General features: G+C 42.9%; 1 protein-coding gene across 1 annotated transcript in view; it reads right to left on the bottom strand.

Annotated features, from left to right (window-relative positions):
• STK32A (serine/threonine kinase 32A) overlaps positions 1 to 19,495 on the bottom strand; it is a 121,393-nt gene that overhangs the window by 88,236 nt on the left and 13,662 nt on the right. The window lies entirely within an intron of this gene.

Here is a 19,495-nt window from a genome sequence, read left to right as displayed (position 1 = left end):
TTCTTTAGTCCCCTAGATTTTAAACTCAATGAGGGCAGCGATAATAGGTCCTTGCCTTCATCCTGGTTTCCTTAGCAACTCGGAAAATCCCTGGCTTGAGGGAAAGCTCTACACGTCCCACAGAGCCTCACACAGTGATTTCCACTGGTTCTAGCTGGTTCTCAGCAAATAAATCAAACTAAGCTGCAAAGATACACAAGGACCTCAAAATAGTTGCTTCTTGTAAATGCGAGCAGCGTGAGCAATGAGGGTCTTCCAGGGAAGTGTTTTTCAAATGAGGTGAAGTCCATTAATGAGTTATGAAATAAAGTGGGTGCTATGAGAAGCGTCCAAAATTTAAACAAAGTAGAACAGGTTAGAGGATGATCAGAAATGTCTCAAACGGAGGAAGAGTAGTGTTGCTTCTGAAACTTTGCTTTGGTTTTACGTAAGTGTGTAGGTAGATATGGATTGGATCGTGATAAAATGTGGGGGGATATATTTTTTTCACAGGTGGTGGTCAGAATCACTTGAAAGACACTTCTGTAAGGTTTCTCTTAAGTTGCAAACTGAAATAACCGAAGCAAGGACTTCCTCACACTTATTACAGGAGACACGGTTCTTTATTATGTACCACAGAGGTGTCAAAAAGATGACCAGGATTTATTTGCAAGTCCAAGTTTTAATCTTGAGCAAACCCAGTAACATCACACAGTAATTTCTCCACCAGGAGCCTAGCCTAGAACGCTGTGATGACATTTTGAGTCTTCAAGTATACAGTAGGTACCTAGAAAGCATGAAGTCCCGTTGTGCTATCAATCCATTTCATAAACCATATCTCTTTATAAACCATTTTAAGCTTTCGTGAAAATGATAAAAGATTAGGTGCCAGGTTGCTAGTTCTACTAGCATAACTGCCTTAATTAACATCTGGTCCCAACAAAGTGACAGGTCTAAAGTTTTAGAAAGAATGCGTTCTTATTCAGTCCAGAAGAGAACAGACTCCAGTCCAATACCATACTGTTTGACGTCAATTCCATATGTAATAATTGGCATGGGGAGAAAGCCAATGACAGATTAAAAGTGGCTGGAAGAGAAGCTCTTATTCCATCCTTTCGGTCCTTTTTTTTTTTTTTTTTTTTCCTTTTAATTCCAGGGTAGTTAACATGCAGTGTTGTATTCATTTTCAGGTATCACAAGTTAGTGATTCGAAACTCCTACTCGGTGCTCCTCAAGGTAAGTGTACTCTTAATCCCTTCACCTGCTTCACCCATCCCCCCGCCCACCTCCCCTCTGGTCACCATCAGTTTCTTCTCTAAAGTTAAGACTGTCTCTTGGCTTGTCTCTCTCTTGTCCTTTGTTCATTGGTTTTGTTCCTGAAATTCCACATACGAGTGAAATCATACGGCGTTTGTCTTTCCCTGACTGACGTGTTTCACTTAGGATTGGGCTCTCTAGATCCATCCATGTTAGTGCAAATGGCAATATTGCCTTCCTTTTTGTGGCTGAGTCATACTCCCTGATAGATCTATACCAGCACATCTTCTTTATCCATTCGTCTACCACTGGACTCTTGGGCTGCGTCCGTAGGTTGGCTCTCGTAAATAATGCTGCAGTAAGCATACGGGTGCATGTAACTCCTTTGAGTTGGTGTCTCGTCACCTCTTCGGTTAACTCTATTCCTAGGTATTTTATTATTTTTGGTGCAATTGTCATGGGATTGTTTTTTAATTTCTCTTTCTGCTGCTTCATTATTAATGTGTAGAAATGCAACGGATTTCCGTGCATTGACTTCGTATCCTGCGACCTCACTGAATTTAATTATCGGTCCTAGTAGTTGTTTTTTGGTAGAGTCTTCAGAGTTTTCCTCATATAGTATCATATATGCAAACAGTGTAAGTTTTACTTCTTGCTTGCTTTGGACGCCTTTTATTTCTTGTTCTTATCTGATTGCTGCGGCGAGGACTTCAGTACTGCCTTGATAAAAAGGGGTAGGAGTGGACATCTTTGTCTTCTTCCTGAACTTAGTGGAGAAGTTCTGAGTTTTTCCTCATTGAGTATAATGTTAGCTGTGGGTTTTTTAAATATATGTAAGGGCTTGATTATGTTCAGATATGTTCCCTGTAAACATACTTCGTTGAGGGTTGTTATCATGAATGGATGCTGTACTTTGTCAAATGTTTTTTCTGCATCTGTTGAAATGACCATATGGCTTTTATCCTTTCTCTTATTAATGTGATGTATCGCGTTGATTCGTGAATATAGAGCCACACAGTGTCCAGGGCATAAATCCTACTTGATCGTGGTGAATGAATTTTTAAAACGTATTGTTGGATTTGATTTGCTGACATTTTATTAAGGACTTCCGCATCGACAGTCATCAGAGATATCGGCCCGTAGTTCTCTGTCTGTTGTGTCTTTCTCTGGGTTTGGAATCAGGTTAATCCCGGCCTCACTTACTGTCCCTTCTTAAATGTCCAGCAACTGGAGCAGTAGTTAGGAGGGAGGCTCATGGAAAAAGCAGTGAGACCTCACAACTCAGACAAAGTGAGAAAGAGATGAATTCAGAATTATGGATTATTTAATCAACAGAAACCCATACAGGATTACCGAAGGGGCTGGGTATGAAATAACGTATCCTCCGTATTCTTGAACCTTTGATCAACGTGTATAATATTAACCAGCAGATTATCTATGACCACAGGTCCCAATGGGCCTGCTGCCTGTTTTTGTCTTGTCTATGAGCTGAGATCAGTTTTTACATTTTAAAAGGGTTATTAAAAAAACAGTAAAAATATGCCACCGTATAAAAGTCTGTAACATTTACTAGCTGGCTCTTGACAGAAGAGTGTGCCGGCCCCTGAGATGGAAAGTACAGTGTTTGGAGACAGACTCCCTGAGCTCCCATCCCAGCTCCCACACTTAATAGTTGCATAATCTTGGCAGTTTACTTCTGTGCTCTGTTTCTTCATTTCTGAAATGGGTATAGAAATAATATACATCCCACCGGGTTTCGAGGAAGATGAAATGAGTTACCCTACAGTACTTAGAATATGAACGGGAGCTAGCTGCTGTCACTAGTACTCCTACCACCACTTCTTGGGGAATCGCCTCATTCAGACTCGCAGCAAATACCATCGTAAGCTGTTGTCGCAGCACACGGATGTTATCAGTCAGCATGGAAAGAAATGGAGGCTGTCAGTGTCGTGTCTCCACATCTGGGGTTTTTGTAGTCGATGGTGTGGTGTTCTTGCAGTGTTTCCTCCCATCTCTAAAGTGAAGTTAACCTTTGTTGTGCTTACTTGTTCTGTGTTGTCCTTGTACTATGTTCTTTGCGTCTGGTTCATGGAGGAGATCTGGCGCCCAGACGACCTAAAGGTCCTCTAGAGATGCTGTTAGACCCTGGGGCTCTGTGGGGCCTTGAGGGCGTCGCTGCGTGCGGAGAGAGGCAGAGCCTGGGTCTCACTTCCGCTGGCAGAGCCGGCCTACGTATATGGCTTGTGGAGGGACAGACAGGCTAAAAAGCTGAAACCTTCAGTATCTCTCTTATCTGCTCTGGAGTCTTGCTTTCCCATGGGGTTGCTCACTGCAGTCTCAGCAAACACCCTGTCAGTACAGTGTCCTTAAGGTGGCCTGGAGTTGTATCAGGTTAACAGCCAGAGTCGAGTGGGTCCTAATGTTATGATACCACTTTAAGTTGTTTTAAAAATACCTGAACTAAATATCATAAAAAGGCTTATTTTTGAGTTTTTCTTTGGGATAGGTACACGTTCTCCACAAATCAACCAGACATAGAAATTCTATATGAATGAGGGATCTGTTTACGGGTGGCTTGGTATGCATTTCATTTTTTTAAAAAAAGATTTATTTATTTGAGAGAGAGTGTACAGTCAGGGGGAGGGGCAGAGGGAGAGGGAGAAGTGGGCTCTCCACTTGAGTGTAGAGCCCAATGCGGGGCTCAGTCCCAGGACCCCGAGATCATGACCTGAACCAAAGGCAGATGCTTAATGACTGAGCCACCCAGGCGCCCACTGTGTGTTTCATTTTTGTGTCTCATTCTGTCCTCACAACAACCTTACAGCCTGCATAGCTGGAGGGGTTCCGGCTCAGACAGATTAAGCACCTTCTGTGGGTGTCACTAGCACAGGGAGTAAACGACCCTGGGGTTAGGTTCTGAAGACAGAAAGTAGGGTTGAACCTTGGTTAGTCCAAACTATGCGTGAAGATCTTCTAGAAAGGTATTGCTTTGAAAACCAAGGGAGTCTTTCAAAAAGTCCAACAGAGCTTTCTCTCGCGTGAGCACCGGTGAAGCTCCTGAATTGCATCTAGGTGCTCTGGCATAGGAACATTTACACACTGACATCCCCCTCAGCTCACTGGCAAACTAAATTTTATCAGTCACGTGGACAGTAAGAGCCACTGAGGGGACAGCTGGTTGACTGTTGTCACAAAACTACACCCAACGCTTGACTGCAGGAGTGGGCAAAATCAACCATCGGAGTGCTCAGGGCCAGTCACGTCAACTCAGTACACACCTTCCAGATACAGGACCCAGGCTCCTAGCCCCTATTTCTATAGTCATCCTAATGTCACTGCTCTGTATCCACCCATCCCAGAGGCTGAATCAGGGCGAGCGGGGTGGGATTTCTTTGTCTCTCCTCTTCGAGTCACAGGGGTCAAGTCAGCTTTCCCCAGGTCTTTCCCTAAACATAGGCACGCTGATTGTGGCAGCTGGTGCTTGATGCTTTTTCCTTCTTTGTTTGACTTCTCTTCCCATCTCCCCAGTCTCACATTCTGTGCAGTAAACAGAATGAAAGAAAGGAAAGGGGAAACTCTTTTTAGAGTTAGTTATGCCACTCTGACATTTGGAACTCGGGAGAGCAGAGGTGAAGCAGACTCCCCCCCCCCCCGCCCCTTTTTCCCCATGATTATGGTAAAAATATTTGGAAAATACTTTATTTTTTCCTATTAAAAAAAGTGATTCCAGCCTAAGTAAACACCGAATCATGGCCATACGCACAACTGTGGAGAACTACACTTCTTGATGTTTACGTAAATCTTCCTATGGATGAGGGAACGAGGACGCCAGCTGTGTGTCCCCATCTGTAAAATGGCGCTAAGTAAACTTGACTCACAGGTGGTTTTGAAGATGAGCTGCCAGACACCAGAAGTATCATGTCCGGCTCACTGAAAACTAAAAATTACAAATGGTATAGTACAATTATTTGAAGAAAATTGAGACTTTTCCCATTCTAAATTTTTGATTGCATTCCCAGAAGGCAGCCTCTGAACACATTCTGTGGATCCTTTAAGAGAATTTTTCTGCATCTATGTGTTTCCTTTTGACAGCAGTAGCAACATACTATCATTCCTACAGGAACATAGGTTATAAGTTCTTTCTATATAATGACATTCTCTCTGTTCCTTCCCGCATCACATACGGATACAGTTGATTATTTTAAACTGCTCTTTTGTTTAACATTGTGTAGAATGTTCCATAAGATATTTGGCTTTTTGATGGCATTTCAAAGATGGTTTAATTATCTGCTGTTACCTACAATACTAGCACAAACATCCTTGGTCAGGTTTTGTGCAAAGCCTTGTAAGCTAGCTTCGTAATAGCGGAAATGCTGTAACAAAGAGTATGTGAATTTTCCAATTTAATAGACGCTCTCACTAGCCCTTCAAAGGTGTTACACCAAAGTTCCTCCACACCACTAGTGTGTAAGAATGACATTCTGTCCACCACCTTACCATTGCTATTATGCCAACAGTCCTTGACCTGACAGGTAGAGAAAAATATTAAATTACTGATTTCGTTTATATTTCTTAAATGATAAATAAAGCCTCATATCTTTGTATGTGCATTGTTTCCAGAGAGCTGCCTATTCATAGATTTTTTGCCTGTTTTTAATGAGTGATTAGTCTCACTACTTTGCAAGTGTGCTTAAAATGTTACATAAATTAAGCCTCGCTTGAGTAGATCTCAGAAATATTTTATCCGGGCTCTCCATTTGGCTTTTGACTTTAAAGCATTTTTAATAGTGTGGAAAACTGAAGTGTTAAATTTGTATCTTATGTAGTCAAATTTTATATAGTCACATGTATTATTCTTTTCCTTTGGGGCCCCCTGGGTATATGTCTTTACTAGAAAGGCATTTTTCTTTTTACTTCAAGACTGTTAAAGGCATGCACTTATATTTTGACCACACATTGCTGTCCTGCTGTTTTAGTTTTTGAAATCTTTCTCTGCTTAAATTGGAAGTTAAAACAATTGCTAATTTCCTTGTATGCAGCCCTGCCAGTGTGATTATTAAGAAGTGGTTGCCTTTGAAGTCTTTGGGAGGATATCGTCGTAAAGCAGGCTCTCCATATCTTGCTTAGTCTGATAATTTACTTAGTAATACCTTGCTCATGTAGCACAATGTTAGATTCCAATGCTATTTGACTCCAGTTAAGAGCAAATTAAACCAGGCAGTCTCAGTAAGTTCAAGAGTACCAAGATAAATTCTTTAGAGAATAAAACTATATATATCTAAAAAAAAAAAAAAAAAAAAAGGTAAAGCCGAAGTCTGGCCTGACTTTTTGGTATGCTAATTTGGTATGCTAATTTGGTATGCTAATTTGGTACTTAAACATGTCCCTGCTTCAGGCTGTGATTCTCTCTAAAGGCAAAAGTAATTCACATGAAAACAGTTATTGCTTAGCTGGCTATGTGTGCCCCTTCTTCCGTCCAGTCCAGGAAGAACATACAGATTTGATTTCCCCCCAGGATAGCAGAAGAGACACTGAGGTGGAGTAAAGATGCAAAGGGAAACTGCTCGGTGAACTCAGTCTGTGTTTAGTGACATTTACCGATGGCTGACTCAGTCGGGGCCAGGCGTCGTACTAAGTGCCGGGGACAGAGAAAGCCAAGGCTGCCTTCCTTGATGGGGCTTATGGTCTAGTGGCCCAACAGAATCATTACTAATAGCTCATATCTAACATTTATGTAAGGAATATCAGGCATTATGCTAAGCATGTTACCTGCACTATCTCCCTTTTCCATCAGTGCTTTGAAAGAGTAGTACTATGATGGCCATTTTTTTGAATGAGCAAACTACCACGCAGAGCACTTAGGCAGTTCTCCCAAGGCCACGGAGGCGGGGGGCGGCATGGGCGGAAGCCCCACTCAAGGGACTCCCGAGCTGTCCTCAAACACGGTTCGCTCCTGAGGCCCGTTAAACACAGATAATGGTGCCCAAGAAAGAAGGATGGATAGCACTGAGTCAGGCAAAGACCTGGCTTTCCAAAATGTCCATACTTCTGCTTCTCTTTTCAGGTGGGATCTCTCTTTTTCATAGATTCTGTCTCCCAGCACCGGTCTCCCCAAACACACGCACCACCTGTCACCCATCCCGTGCCACACCCCAAGCCAGAAGCTTCCGTCTGGGAGTTGGGACTGTAACCTGCACAATTGTAAGCTACATATTAATATTCACGGAGGACTTTCTGATGTGGAAATGCATGCTTCCTCCCCAAAAAAGGCAGGTCAGCAGGCCCAAGGGAATAAAGAATAAAGCCGACACAGAATCAAGGAGTCTCACAAGATCGAGGGGGAGCCCTGATGGCGTTAAAGTGTGTGGCTTTATATTCATATAGGTCCTACTTTGTTTACTGATGAGGCATCCCAAATATTCTGCCAGTGATTCAATTTTTCATGTTTCCTTTTTTAGCCAAACTAATAAAGCTCCAACTAAAACAAGTCCTACTGCTGTGGGGAGAGCGTAGTGTCATGGGGATATACAGCAAGGACAGCCAACTTAGTCCAGACGAGGCAGTGGAACAGCCTAGAGGAGATGATTAAAAAGAGAACGGAGTGGCAAAAGGACTTGCTCTTAGTATTCTTTCCTCTAGATGTTCTTCATTTTTACACCTGCATTGAATTGGAGTATCAGAAAGATAATTTCCCAGGAAAAGAAATGAAACATACACATGCATACCTGCAATATAAAGTAATATACATGTATTCAGAGTTACATGTGGTTCCACAGCATTTCCCAGATTTGTCGGCCCGTCAGAATCACACAGAGCACACTTTTAAAAATGCAAATTCAGGGGCCTCATCTAAATCAGACTCAGGAGGCCAAACCTGAGAATTTGTATTTGCATTTTATTTTATTTTTTTATTTATAATTTTTATTTTGTTATGAGAATTTGTATTTTAATCAGCTTCCCCCAGGGACTTTGATGGAAACTGCCTGGAGCCAGACTGTCGGTCTTTATTTAGGAACTTGAACTCTGTACAGTAAAAGCCATAGGAATGGCTCCTACTATAGAAAATAAAAGAGCTTCAGGGGGGACCAGCATTGTAGTTGGGTCTTGCAGAATGGGTAGGAGTTCGACAGCTTACCAAGCAGAGGAGGACAGGGAGACCACACTTTCTGGGTGACCCAAACCTTAGGGTGAGGAGGCTTCCATAGGTATGTGTTGATTCTTTAATTTTATTTCAATGGCCTTAAACTTCCCCTCCTACCTTTGTGCCCAACTCCGTGAATTTGAAGCAGATTAATAATGGTGTCTCTAGTTAATAGGCCTTTGTTGTCTGCACTGTACCGCATCTTAGGTCAAAGCTGATAATTAAATTCATTATCTATTATGTATCTACCTGTTTGGGCGCTGTCCAGATACTTTATCACCAAAATACTATGAAGTGGTAATATTACTGCTCCGTTACGGATGAGTTACAGAGACCCAAAAAAGTTAGGTCTCCCAGGGTTGGAGCTTAGACCTGAACTTGTCTTTGTGTGGCTCCAAGTTCCATAATTTTAATGTTACAGATAAAACCTAGAAAGTTTATGATACTCTATGGTGGTTATGAGCATGAAACTGTGGGTTTGGGTTTGGCTGAACTACTTACTAGCTGTGAACTTGGGAGTAAATCAGTTTACTTCTCTGAGTCTTCACTTCTCCTCTATACAATTCTGACCATATATATCATCCTTCTGAGCTTCCTATGAGGACTCGGTGAAATAAACCCTATCATAGGTGCTTATCAAGTATTTTTAGCAGAGAGTAAAAATAAGTGTATCATTACTATGACTGGTTTGGTTACGATTATTAGGCAAGTTACTTGGGTATCAGCCCAGAACACCGCTGCGTTTGCTGCAACGTTAGGCAAGATGATGTGGAGAGTTCACATAGGACAAGCAGTGCCAAGAATGTTACCTTTGTGAAGGCAGACATTGGCCCATCCTGTTTCTCATTATAAGCACATTGTCTAGAGCCATGTCGGGCATGCAGCAGGCGCATAATGAATACTTAGTAACTGGAAGGAGGAGGCAATAGAGTACCATCATTAAAGTTTTACGAAGTATGGATGGCTTTGGAGGAAAAATTTTAAAGATCTTTTCCTTCATGTTGATTTCCTAACACATCATCATTTACAATCGGTCACTCTTAAGAAATGTCTTACCAACAGCCTATTATCAAAATGCTTTTTAATGAGGCAGGCAGTAAAGTAAGTCTCGACTTGAATGTTGAGATTTCCCTGCAGACATTGGATTTACATGGTAAAACCTCAAGGATTGACTTACTCACTGTTGCAGCTCAGAAGTGTTGAGAACTGCCATTCTCCACCCTGTCAACCTTACACTCACCAACTGTCCTACGTGAGGACATGGGTGATAACCTCCCAAAGACTGGAGGATCGTTACCAGCAGGAGTCGGGGGATATCTGCATGACGCTTGAGCGGAAGTGCACGTTTCTCACTCTGGCACCAGGAAGGGGCCCACACAAAGCTACAGACTCCCACACCCCTCCTCCGAACAGAGAAGGGATCAGTCCCTCTTCTACGTTCTGTCACTTTGCCCATTTTTTAGGATGGACATTGCATGGTTTGCCAAGAAAGGAAGTAAAAGGACAGAAAGAAATGGAATCTCTGGTTAAATATGTAGTTCTTCTGGTGTATTTCGCAGTTTCCCATTCATCAGATGAATGTGTAGTCATCATGCTACGTTCTCAAATGGAGGCAGTCACAAAGAAAGGCTCACATACACCCTTTTAAGACGGTCACAGCAAAGTGGGAAACAAGCTAAGGTCATTTGTCCAGAAGCTATAGTTTTGCTAGCAAGTCAAATCAACAAATACCCGTTGAGTATCTGTACGCCCAGGACTCTGCCAGGCCCTTGGAAAAACAGAAGGAGCTTGGGACTAAGTCACACCCTCGGGAAACTGAGTATGATTCACTCAGCAGCATTCATGAGAACACAGAACCTGTGTAGTCAAATGCCCTTTGTCTCACTGGTATTTTATTTTCCTGTAGTACCTTAGGAATCCAGTGTTCCATCTTTCTGGAATTAGATGGGTATAAATAAATAGATACATAGGCAAATACGCAGACCGAAGAAAGCAATCCAGTGTTGATGTTTGGTATGGAAAAGGCTCTGTGGACCTTCAGAGAGGGGAGAGAATATTATGGCATGACAATTGTGCTGCTTGGTTTTTAATGGATATTTTGATCAATGATTAAACAACTGTTTGAGTCAGACAGAACTGCCTTGGAAACCTAGCTCCACCACTTACAAGATGAATGAAATTAGGAAATGTACCTGACATTTCTGAACTTCAGTTCTTTGCTCACAAAGAAGATTATTTTTATATAAAGCTAATATGATTTAGGTATTAAAATAAAGAACTAAGTAGACAGAATTAAGTAGAACGAAGAAAAAATAATTTAAAGATAACCATGAATTAATATTTTGATTTTTCTTTCTTTAAAAAATTTCTAATTTTATCCAAGTTAGGTATCTCTATCTCTCTACATTTCTACACAGTTTGAGGAGTCAAAGAGTTCTAAAGGTTTATTATAAAACACTGATTTTAGTCCTCTGACACCCTTGTCTCACTCTCCAATCTCTCCCGGCCAAGAAGCTGACACTTTATACCTCTTCGAGCTAATAAATTTGCTAGTTCCTACATTATCCTCTAAATAGCATATTTTTCCTTTTTTTTTCTTTTCGGTTTCAGGCATCACTTATTAAATCTCCAAGATGGCAGGGGAGGATTTAGCTCACCTTCCAGCTCTTGGGGTCTCACCCCAACATGAGCCCATCTTTGCCATGTAGCTATATTTGGTAGAATGATTCAATTAGATCAGCAGGCAGTATTTCCATCATTAGGAATATGGAGATGGTACAGGCACCCTTGCATCATAGAGTAAATTGTGATGAGTTTTCCCTTCTTGCCCAGTTTTTGTTTTCCCTGCAGTTCATAATAGTGTTGTTTATACATGGGCTCATTTTCCTTTATCTTTTTTCCTAATTCAATTTCCAGCTCTTCTCTAGTTGTGTAAATTCCCCTTGAATGTGTTCAAGAGCCTCGATCACGTTGCCGTCTTCCTGAAAACGTCTCTCCCAGAGCCCTCTGACCTAACTGCGCTGGGCTGGTGGTCTTGCTGCCTAGCTGTCATCCTGGGCTCCCCTCGACCACCACCTTGCGGATCGCCTTCACGTTTCTACAGTGATGGATTCCCTGCTCCTCGCATATGCACTATCTTCCTCCTCCTTGTTTCACTCCCTTGTTTTTGTGGAGGACATCCTCCAATTGCTTTGTAAGAAAGATTGAGCGGGAGGTTAATTTTTGAAAATTGCATATATGAAAAATATTTTATTCTACTCACATTCAAATGTGAGCTTGGCTGAGTATGAAATTCTAGGTTGGAAATTATCTTCCTTCAGAATTTTGAAGGCCTTGCCCTCCTTAATTTCTAGCTTTTTGTGTCACTGCTGACAAGTCTAAAGCTATTTTGATGCCAGATCCTTGGAGGCAACACTTTTCTTTCGGGAACCTTACAGGATTGTGTATTCGTATTGAATGCTCTGAAAGTTCATAATGATACAGCTTTTTTATTTATTGGGCTGGGCGTTGAATAAGCTCATTCATTCTGGAAACATGTGTCCTTAAGTTCAGGGCTTTTCTTTTTTCCCCTTAAATTAAGTGGTGATGGTTTCCTTCCTTCTTTCCATCTTTTTGAGCCTTCTATTATTTAGAAACTGGAACTCCTGGACTGCGCTTTAAATTTTTATTTGCCCTGCTTTTTCCTTTCTCTGTTTACTCATTCTGGAAAATTTCCTTAAATTTGTCTTCTAAACCTTTGAATCTTCACACTCATGCTGTGATTTTTTTCCCCTAAAGCTAACTTTTGCTCTCTAAAGGTTGCTTTCTTGATATCCTAATTTTTTCTATTAAAAAAAATAGCCTTTTTTCTCTTCTTTTCCCCTTCCTTCCTTCCTTCCTTCCTTCCTTCCTTCCTTCCTTCCTTTAGTAGAGAGAGAGGGAGAGAGTGCGCGCACACATAAGCCGGAGCAGAGGGGAGGGGCCGAGGGAGAGGGAGAGAGAGAATCTTAAGCAGGCTCTATACTCAGTGTGGAGCCCCACTCAGGGCTAGATCTCATCCTGACTGGAGCCGAAATCAAGAGTCAGACACTCAACCAATAGAGCCACCCAGGCGCCCCAATAGTTGTTATTTCTTAACATCTCTCTGACAGTTTTCCTTAAGTTGCATTTTTTTCTGTTCAAACCTTAGTCTTTATCTGTCCTCGGAGAACTCTTTCCCATGTGCCTGAAAACCCTTGGCTGTCTGCTCGTATTTAAGTGTGGAGACTTAAGTCCTGTTTGGAAGTTCCGAGGCTGTGGGTGAGTCTTGTCCACAGTAAGCTTCACTCTAGAGAGCTATGGCTAGGATGTTGTGTTCAGAAAACTCCCATGTCGATAACTGTACACCTTCCTTCTTAGGTTGGTCAGAATCTCCAGAAAATAACCCCCCAAAACCTCTATTATCCTCTTGTCTGGAGGGTGAGGCCCCAGCTGCCCGTGTTATCAGAGCCTAATAGGGAAAGAGGGCTGAGGGCCTAAGCACCCAATATGCGCACATGTACCTGACGGATCCTTCGTTTTCCACAAGGCACCCCTGTCCTCGGTGCGCCCAGTCTTCCCAGTTAGGAGACCCTCCTCTCCAGAGGATAAACCACGGTGTGGGGTGGAGAGGACTAGTATGTCTCTCTTTCTTTTTCTTTCTTTCTTTCTGTCTTTCTTTTTCTTTCTCTTTCTTTTCTTTTCTTTTCTTTTCTTTTCTTTTCTTTTCTTTTCTTTTCTTTTCTTTTCTTTTCTTTCTTTCTTTCTTTCTTTCTTTCTTTCTTTCTTTCTTTCTTTCGACAAAGAGGTAGAAGGGACAGGATCAATTTTTATGCAGCCATCCAAACAATCCTCTTATTTTAGACCTCCCCTTTCACCTGTCCTTCTGGAAGCACACGACACTGCCAGTTCTCAGGGGATGGAAGTAGAAGAAAGTGTTTGACTCATCATCTTCCCCTGAAGCCTTGCGTGCATTTTTTCTCATTCGTAAGATAGATATAATGATACCTACCACGTAGGGCTGTGGTGGGGATTAAATGAGATAACGTATACTGGGGATATATCAAGAATATAATAAGCACTCAATAAATAAGAGTTTGGTTTTTTGTTTATTTGTTTTGGTTTGGGTTTTTTTCCCCAAAAAACAGCTTAACATTAGGAACCAGGGACAGCCATCTCTCTACTACTTACTGGCTTGGTGACTTTGGCTCTTGTTTTTTAAAAACCACTTTTAGACTCGTATTCTTCTCTGAATAAGGGGATGATGATCACTTTCTTGCTCATATCTCAGAATTAGTTTAAGAGTCACATTAGAAGAGGATGAGCAAGTACCTTGCAAATGTCAAGCACTGCCCTTAGGCTTTGGAGGCAGACAGAAGTGGGGTGACACTTCAGCTCTGCCTCTGCCTAGATGCGTGGACTTGGGCAGGTTTTCTAACCTTGCTGAGTGTCAGTTCTCCGCTCTGTAAATCACTGTGGTGAGACTTTGGCCTCCATTTGTGACAAAGGTGGAATGGGAGAACCAGAGGAGTACCACGCTGGAGAAGCACTCTGGAGCCCTGGTCTCTCTGCCCCCCTGGCAGCCACCTGTCTCTCCGACATGGGCTCTAAGTTTCCTGCCCTCGAAGTTGCCTGTAAACCTCCTCCCCCAAGAGCAGCATCAGTTGCTGAACAGGAGTGCAACCACGCTCTTAGCTGTGAGCGGATGGCTGGACTGCTCTGGTGATTACACGGAGCCTTTTCCAGGAAAAAACATAGCACATACGCAAACTAATGTTGGTATAAATTAGAGTTCCTCAGAATCCTATCTGTGAATGCCATGTTAACAGTTAGATCTCTTAAATGAAAAGTGAACTTTAAACTAGAATCCTAACATAAAACCCTACGTAGAAATCCCCATCACAAATCTAACGGTGATCTGCTAGCACTTTCCAGTGCTTCATATATGAACCCTGTACTAGGCATTTTACTTGAATTATTTAGCCCTAAAACACAAAGACAGCCCTGAGATTTAAAGAAAGCAGGTAACTTGCTCATGGTCACAGAGCTAGTAACAGCTGGAGTTAGCGGTCATGTCGAGGGTATTGGTTTTGAGTTGAGCAAGCCCAAAATGATTTGTTGAAGTCACTACCTTAGTACCTCAGAATGCAAACTTGTCTGGGAATAATGTTGCAGATACAACTGGTTCAGTTAAGATGAGGTTATATTGAATCCAGTCTGGACGGGGCCTTCATCCGATATAACTGGTGTCTGGGTAGGAAGAGGGACGTTTGCACACAGACACACGGAGACCACGTGAAGACAGAGACTGAAATGATGCTACCAGAAGCATGAACTGGGCAGGAAGCATCCTCCCCTAGAGGATTCAGTGGGCCATGGCCCTGCCAGTACCTTGATTTAGGACTCATAGCCTCTAGAACTGTGGGAATTTCTATTGTTTTAAGCCAGCTAGCCTGTGGTACTTGTTACAGTCGCCCTAGGAAACTAATAACAGGAAAATAATTTGGAGCTTCTGACTCCAAAATCTAAGCTTGTTACCACTAGACAGCGGCACATGCTTTCCATGTCCAACTCAAAACACAGGGAGAGGAAATGTGATGACATGTTAAAACAGGAGAAAGACTGGCTAATTCTAACTCCAATTACATTGTCCAAGAACTTGATGAACAGATGGAAGTGTACTTGTACTGTCCACGAAGAAAGTTTGAGAAGCTTGTGGAGCCGGGCAAGAGAACGTTTTTGAAGATCCTTGAAGAGAGAGGTCTGCAAGTGTTTGGTAGCTCCCTGGTGCCAGCTGGGCACTCGAGGAGGGAGACCAAGGGGAAATCGTTCACCTGTGCGTTATTTCCACCTGTAACAGGATCTGCCAACTCTTGAAATGGCCTGTTGTCAGCACATTTTGAACAAAAATAAAATAATCGATCCTGGTCTTTTAAGCTACCCCCTCCTTCAGTATGGATAAGCCAAAGCTCTGGCGTGTCCAGCAGTGACGAATGGGCTAAGGACTCAGGTGCACGGTCTTGAGATGACTACAGGGTTCCTTCTTGCAAAGTCTGCTGAAGGCACCAGAAAGCTCATCCCCCACCCCCATGTGAGGGGTGAGTGCAGCCTCTCCCAGCAAGTCCACACCTAGGTCTATACGCCACAGCACTGGAGAGCAGGCACTCAAACAGGTACTTGTGCACCAGCGTTCACGCATCATCATCCGCAAGAGCGCAGAGCTGGAAACCCCAAGTGTTCATCAGCAGATAAATGGGTCAACAAAATGTGGTGGCCACGTGCCATACGAGAGTATACGGCCAGGAACCTTGAAGACCTCATGCTCAGGGAAATGAGCCAGGCTCGAAACGACAAGTATCGTATGATGACACTTACATGACGTCCGTGGAGGAGTCAACTTCACAAAGTCAGAAAGTAGAACAGAGTTACCAAGGGTGAGAGGGAGGAGGAATGGGGGAGGTAGTATTTCGTGGGTACAGAGTTTCTTTTTGGGATCATTAAAAAGCTCCGGGAAATAACAGTGGTGGTGGTTGTACATAAGGAACTTAATGCCACCGAATTGGACACCTAAAAATACTTAAAATGATGAATTTTGTGTAATATGTATTTTTCCAGAATTAAAAAAGAGTGCTGGAAAAAGCTTTCAGCAAATGCTGCAAAATCCTTCACTTCTCATTCAGGTTTATCAAATTTATTTATTTATTACATAATATTCGTACTTCATCTTAATCCTGTCTAAATAGACCAACCAAACTGCTTTGGATATTAATCTATAAAATAATGCTGTAATATTCCAAACGAAGAAGTATGTACCTCTTCCTTCCGAGCACCCGAATATGTTGCAGGATTAAACAGTTACTCAACATCACAAAAAAGCAACTGCACTCTGAGAATTCCTTTGTATTTTAGAACTTAGGCATTAAATAAATCATAATATGTCCATGTTGCAGAATTTCATGGACACTAAATTATACTCTCAAGAATCATCAAATTTTACAAAACTGGGAAAAGTCACTCCCGATGTAAGTGAAAACGAAGATACGGATACATAGAGAGCATCATCCCAAATACATCAGAAACCTTTTATACACATACACAGGAAAGAAAGACAAAACGATTAATGTATTCATTTGTTCCACAAGGAGGTACTGAGGATATAAAAGTGAACAAAACCGACAAAATCTCTGTCCTTATGGAGTTTTTTTTCCTAGTGATAGGAAAAAACAGCAAAACAAATAAGTCAATTAAAACAAGAAATATGAAGAAAAGTCTAGTGAGCGAGAGGGATGAAGGATACCAGAAAGGATACAGGATGGAGACTGCAAAGGGAAACTTCCTAAAATGTTATCAGTGGTTACCGATGGGTTGAGGCATTGTGGGTAATTTTTTCTTTCTAATTATATTTTCCAAGCTTTCTATAACTCAGATGCACTAATTTTATAGTTATAAAATATGCCTTTAAATGCACACTTACACACTTCCTAAGAACAGCTGCAATAACGTTCACCTCTCTTTATGTCGGATACCCCCACAAAATGTGAACCATAGGGAATACTGGGACCATGGCCTTGAATGGAAACCCCCTGAGGAAAGCAAGCCAATTCTAGTTACCAATCAGGAACGTAAGAATTAAACAAATTCTTGGTAATGCTTAACAAAGCCTGAGTTTAGAATATGTTCTCTGGTAATTTATACATACCCTGGACAGAAAATGAAAAGGTGATCAAAGGGGTAATGACTTCAGTATTTGGTAAAAGTAAATCAAAATTAGCCCACCAGGTGTCAAACAAATTAGGTTGGTATAAACAGGCTGAAAAATGGGCGATGATGATGGTAAAATGAATTGGGAAGGACACGAACATCACTGTAATTGTTGTCGTTGATGCATAGAGGAAGACAAGCAAAACTCAAGAGTAGAATTATGTCTGCATAATTCCTTCCAGACAAGGGAAGATTTAATACATGGAGCCCCTGACACTTTGGTAACCGTGTGGTCTGAGGGATAAGTACGTGAGGTCCAGCGGAGGCGAAGGCAGAGGTCACTGTGACGGGCAAGGATTCAGCTCTCCGAGAGCAGGAGTTGATAGTAGACACATAATGGACGTTTGCTGTTTTGGTGTTTGTTTGTTTTTTTTCTGTAAGATTTTATTTATTTATTTGAGAGAGAGAGCAAGAGGAGCAAGATGAATGGAAGGAGGAGGGGCAGAGGCAGAGGGAGAAGCAGGATCCCCACTGAGCAGGGAGCCAGACTCAGGACTCCATCCCAGGACCCCGGGATCATGACCCGAGCTGAAGGCAGATGCTTAACCGACTTAGCCACCCAGGGACCCCTGGACGTTTGTCGTTTTTTATTGAAAAGCAATCCCCTTCCATTTGTTCATTTAATTTTAATAAATTTATTCTGGCTGGCCAGATATCCTAGGTGGATATCTAGAACTGAAAGAAATGAGATTCATTTGACATCATGATTCAGGATCTGGGGCGCCTGGCTGTCTCAGTAGGTAGAGCATGTGACTCTTGATCTCAGGGTCATGAGTTCAAGCCCCACGTTGGGCCCAGAGCTTCCTTGAAAAGATTCAGGACCTAGCTGCGTGGCTGTCTGATTTCAGGTCAGTGCTTTCATCTTCCTCCGCCTCGGCCCTGCCATGTGGAAATCGCGCACTGGGCCGATGCTAACGGGCTTCATGCTTGTTGGTCTCTCCCATTACTCCTAACAAGAATGTTACTGGGTGGCGAGTGCATTTCACATCACCTGCTTCCCAACTGAACACCCTGACATATTTCGTATCTGGATAGGAAGATGGGGATGGGTGAGAGTCCAGGAGGCAGTCTCCAGCTGGCTACCTCGCAGACAAACTGCCAGCCTGGGACAATGGCAGCCGCCACCATGCCCCATCTGGGTATGTCACAGGGGTGCTCACCCCACCCATCCCTGCAGCAGCACCCAGACTTCTGTCCTAGCTGGAGGGTGGCAGGGGTGAGGGCGGCACCAGGATCAACCAACCTAGAACCCTTCCTGGGGAGGGGGCAGCATGTGAGCCTAGCCCTCAAGCCCCCGCGGCCTGATCCATTGTCTCCTCAGACCTCACAAATACAAATTCAAATATAAAGTTGGTCAGAATTGAGAGACGGCAACTGCAGGGCATTCCAGCCCAAGTGTGGGCGCCTTCTGAAGCCAAGGCCCTGTGTACCTGCCCTGGTCCCACCTGGATGGAGCCAGGCCTGCTTCCTGCTCACGTGATTTCCTAGTTGCTTCCCTTTATCCTGGTAGAGAGCTTACACTTGTAGTCTCAATCTAGCATCTCCTCTTAAAAAACAGTTTTCTGCCTTCACATCATATTCAGTTTCAGCTGTTGGTTCATTTCTCTGCTCCCCTTTAGACAAAACTTGTTGAAAGAGTCGACACTTGCTGTGTCTATGTTCTCGCCTCCCCTACACCCCCCATCTCCCCAGAGTCTGGCTCACGCCCCCACGTCCCCACTGAACTGCTTCGGCCGTGCGCCCCGTCTCCTCCGGCTTGCCTGATCTTATGGGTATTTCTCACTGGCCTCTATCCCACAGGAGCATTCAGCAGAAGTGACTACTCCCTCGTTTTCTAAATACTCTTGTCTCTTAAATTTCAGGATAAATGGGTTTTTTTGTTCCTCACTGGCTGCTGCTTCTCACTTTTCTTAGCTTGATGGCTTTCCTCTGACTTCTCAGTAACAGAGTTCCTCTCCTCTTTTGTTTCCACTTACTCCCTCAGCCGAGACTCCTCAGTCTCCATGCAATTGAGAACCACATCTTCAGATTGCTAGCCTGGACTTCCCCACTCACCTCTGACTGCTCAGTCCCAGGGTCCTAACCGACACCATGATTTAGTCTCTCGGTCACTTTACGTGCCCAAACAAGAACTCCTGACTATGCAGGAACATGTCCCCAACCCCTCAGTGCCCCACCTTCATGTCAGTCAAGTGTAACAGCCATCTTCCTGTCTACTCAAGTAAACACCTAGAATTCACTCTTGATTTTGTTCTTTCCCTCTTATCTCACATTCAGACCATCAGTGACTCTCAATTATCTTATACTGAAAATAAATGTTGACTCAATTCTCAGCTTCCCATCTCCCTTCCTGCACTGCTA

The sequence above is a fragment of the Ursus arctos genome, unplaced genomic scaffold (assembly GCF_023065955.2).
Source record: "Ursus arctos isolate Adak ecotype North America unplaced genomic scaffold, UrsArc2.0 scaffold_5, whole genome shotgun sequence".
NCBI lineage: Eukaryota > Metazoa > Chordata > Mammalia > Carnivora > Ursidae > Ursus > Ursus arctos.
Note: the sequence above shows the minus strand (reverse complement) of the source record. Positions and strands in the feature narration are given on the sequence as shown.